Source organism: Elaeis guineensis, chromosome 1 (assembly GCF_000442705.2).
Source record: "Elaeis guineensis isolate ETL-2024a chromosome 1, EG11, whole genome shotgun sequence".
Classification (NCBI taxonomy): Eukaryota; Viridiplantae; Streptophyta; class Magnoliopsida; order Arecales; family Arecaceae; genus Elaeis; species Elaeis guineensis.
The window spans coordinates 149,761,814-149,766,248 of NC_025993.2; positions in this window are offsets into that span (position 1 = coordinate 149,761,814).

The window sequence follows — 4,435 nt, forward strand, 5'->3', positions numbered from 1 at the left end:
CTGGGTCGGAATTTGGTTCGAAATCAGGATCAAGATTCAATCCGAAATCCGGATCGGGATCCGGTTCGGATGAATACCACTGAAATTTTTTTTGTTGCTAATGATTTTCATGTGTATTGTTAGACAGATATCAACAAAAGTTAGATGAATGTCAGAGATATTTTTTTGCCTGAATATCAAAAAGGTGTTCGAGATTTTATTGAGTTTGCACGACATAAGGCTGATAGTGCTAGTCAGATAAAGTATCCATGCAAGAGATGTGTCAATATGGTATATCATCATATAATACTTGTTAAGGAGCATCTACTACGTTATGGTATGGATAAAAAATATACTTGCTGGATATAGTATGGAGAGGATGATTCGAATGAAGTTATGCGCGACAATGACAATACTGAAGATGATAGTGATGCTGCTGAACCTGTCGAACATGGTGGTATAGGAGAACTATTGGATGATTTATATCAGGATGTTTGTTCAAATATACGTACGAGTACTAGTGCATCTAAAGACAATTCTGATCATGAACACAATATCTGGCTTGAGGTAGAAGGGACTTCTGAATATTTTGCAAAGCTTGTAAGGGATGCACGAGAGCCACTCTATCTAGATTGTGCAAAGTTCTTCAAGTTAGAGTTTTTGATAAAATTACTTAATATTAAAATCATGAACCAATGGAGTCAGAAGTTATTTGACCAAAGTTTGATATTGATTAAAACAGCTCTTTCCGATGGAGAAAGACTTCCGAAATTATATTCTGAAGCAAAAATATACATACGAGAATTGAGACTTAGCTATATTCATATACATGCCTGCAGAAATGACTGTATAGTATTTTATAAAGATAACGAATAGATAACTGAATATCCAAAATGCAGTGAGTCTAGATACAAAATCGATAACAGAAAAGAAAAAAAGATACCTTAAAAGATTTTGTGATATTTTTCATTGATTCTAAGACTTCAAAGTTTGTATATATCCATAAAGACAACTGAAGAAATGAGATGGCATCATGAGCAGTGAGTTTTGGAGGAGAACATACTTAGCCATCCGACTGATTTCGTAGTATAAAAAGACTTCGATGCAAATCATCCACACTTTACGAGTGACCCGTGCAATATCCGGCTTGGTCTAGCGACAGATTGATTTAATCCCTTTGACAATTTGAGTACTTCCTACAGTATGTGGCCTGTGATGCTAGTTGTATATATTGTGTCACCTTAGAAGTGCATGAAAGAACCATTTATTTTTATGTCATAGTTGATTTCGGATTCGAAAGCATCAGAAAATGAAATTAATATATATCTACGACCGTTAATCGATGATCTGAAGGAGCTATAGAAAAATGGAGTATAAATATATGATTTTGTGAGTCAAAAAAATTTTAAGTTGCATGCTTTGATTTTATGGATCATAAATAATTTTTTTGCATATGAAAACTTATCTGGGTGGAGCACCAAAGGATATCTGGCATTTCCAATATATAACAAGAATGCATCCTCCTTACATTTAAAGTATGGACGAAAAATATACTTCATGGGTCATCAGCAGTTTCTATCAGGTAGTCACTCTTGGAAGACCCGTTACAACCAATACTTTGATGGTAAGTCTAACCGACATCCGTCACCTAAAGAGTTAAGTAGAGTAGAAATTTTAGAACAACTTGAAGTTATTAGAGATGTCTAATTTGAGAAAATATGGGGTATTTGTAAGCAGAAGCGTACTGAAGCTAAGCTGAATTGGATGAAGTGAAGTTTTTTTTTGAACTACTGTATTGGATGCAGCTACTACTTCATCATAATCTGAATGTAATGCATATCGAAAAGAATATTTATAGTAATATCATCGGTACAGTATTGAATATCTCAAAAAAAATAAAAGATAGTACAAAAGCTCATCTTGATTTGCAGAAAATAAAAATCTGATCGGAGTTGCATTTAGTTCATCGAGGTGATAGATTTTTTATGCCATCCAGATGTTATTCGCTATTTGATGAGAAAAAGAAGAGTTTTTGTGGATGGTTCAAAACTGTAAAGTTTTCTTATGCATACATTTCAAACGTATTATGGTGTGTTGGCAACAACGACAGTAATATCTCTGGTATAAAAAGTCATGACTTACATGTGATGATGCAATACTTGCTTCCTTTGGTCATGTATGGCTATTTGGATGGTGATGTTCAAACTGCATTGATTGAGTTGAGAGTATTCTTTTGAGAACTATATTATTGAAAATTGAAGATTAACTTACTTGAAAATTTTGAGAAAGATATCGTGTTCATTCTTTGTAAGTTAGAAAAAATTTTTTCACCATCATTTTTGGATGTTATGGTGTACCTGGTTATTCATCTTCTAAAGGAAGCTTGAGATACAACAACAGATCCAGAATAGTGGGATTGCTACGATAAGATATGAAAGAGAAGAAGAGATTGAATATTATGGTGTACTGATAGATATCATAGAATCGAAGTATGGATCCAGTAATTCTGTATTCTTATTTCAGTATGAATGATGGGATATTAGCAATAAAAAGATCGGTATTCATATCAATCCACAGTTTATCAGTGTAAACTTTGCACGAACATAGTACTAGAATGAGCCGTATATATTAGCAACTCAAGCAAAACAAGTAATATATTTGAAGGATATAAAGTATCGAGATAATTAGCATGTCGTACAAAAAATAACACCTACAGACGTATATGACATACCAATCCAACTAGAGGTAAATGAAATTCAGATTTACATGAAGAGAAAGCTTTTCAAGAGGAAGAACAAACATTAACCGAGCTTTTTGTTGATGAAAAACCTGTAAAAGCTCTTTTGAATAGAGCTGATCTGTCGTCCAACGAAGTTGAAGCTGATTTTGTATTTAATCTTGATAAGTCAGAAGATGACGATTAGTTCATAAATGACGATGAGATAGAAGACGATATATTAGTCGATTATTGTGATTCGGAGGAGAACCTACACATCGAAGAAGACACGAATATTGATGAGTAGATCTATATTCTTTATTGAATCTTCTCTCACAATAATGGTATGCAATATAATTCTATTCATTAAAATATAATTTATTTTTTACTATTATTATTTAATATTATATTCATTTATATATCAAGAATTGCATGTATGGCATCAAAAGACAGACAACGACGTTCGCATTCGCAGTCTACCCCTGAGGCTGAGATGCCTTCACCCATTTTCACTGTTGCACCAGCTCCGTCGCCAGAAGGTCCTGCACTGGCAGGTCCCAATAAGGCAAGTCTGAGTGAGATGGATCCAAGTGAGATGGGTTTGAGTGATATAATCATATTTTTTATATAAAAAAATTTAATTTTTTTTATTTAAATAGTTATCGTACTAATGATTTATTTATTGTTGTTTCAAGCCAGTCTCTATCGGTGGTGAGGTAAGGGCGAGGTCCATCGAAGAACCTCGCTCTAAAGCATTGGAGATGTGAGTACCCGAGACAACATCTCTGTATTGAGATACCATCCAGCTACACCAAGCCTATTAGGGGATGGTACAAATCGTGGCACATGGAGTTGGGCATCATATGCCGCAGTTATGTCTCGTGATATTTTTCGATTGGCATCACGTTGTACGGGCTCAGAGAGAGATTTTTTACATCCAGTTATAGGTAAAATAAATTATACTATGAATATTTAATTAGCACGATATTCTTCTAATATTTGTTATTGGTAGGGTATATTTGATATTATTGATTTTGAGGAGAATTGCATGCGGCGAGCTGTGGATGCTCATTTATGTTTGCATTTTAAGGAGTATCGCCACTGCATCCATCAGTATTGGTACCATGTGATGCAGGATCATGAGGTGGAGGCAGCACAACATCGGCCCTATGGCAGCATCACTATGTAGGATTGGGCTCTCGTATGCTAGCATTATGAGGATCCGGCATATCAGGTTACATATCCAAACTTCTTTTTTTTAGAGTTTAATAATTGAATCATTTATTCTTAAATTTGATTTGTTACATACTAATTTGACTGCTAACTATACAAAGACGATGTATCCAAAACACCGCGAATCGGATGAGACAGACTGTGCCGTATTGTGGGGGTTCGAGGTCGTTCGCTTGTCATATGAAGCAGATGGTAAGTAATTTCTAATTAGTATATTTTAACTCTCTAACTATTTAAAATTTTTTTAATTAATTATTTTCAAATTACAGAGAGATGCAGAGAGTGACGAGCTTCCTGGTAGGATTAATATCTACCAGCGGACCCACCCGCGATGATCAGAGGAGTGGATGATGGGGAGTCAAGAATTTTTTATAAATTTTTTTAATTATTTTTTTCATTCACAGTTTGATTTTCAGTAGAAAATTAAAATAGCTATAACTTTAATTTTTAGAATTGTATGATAAGCATCAGATCTCAGTCTACTCCTGAGGGCTCGATCGCATCCAC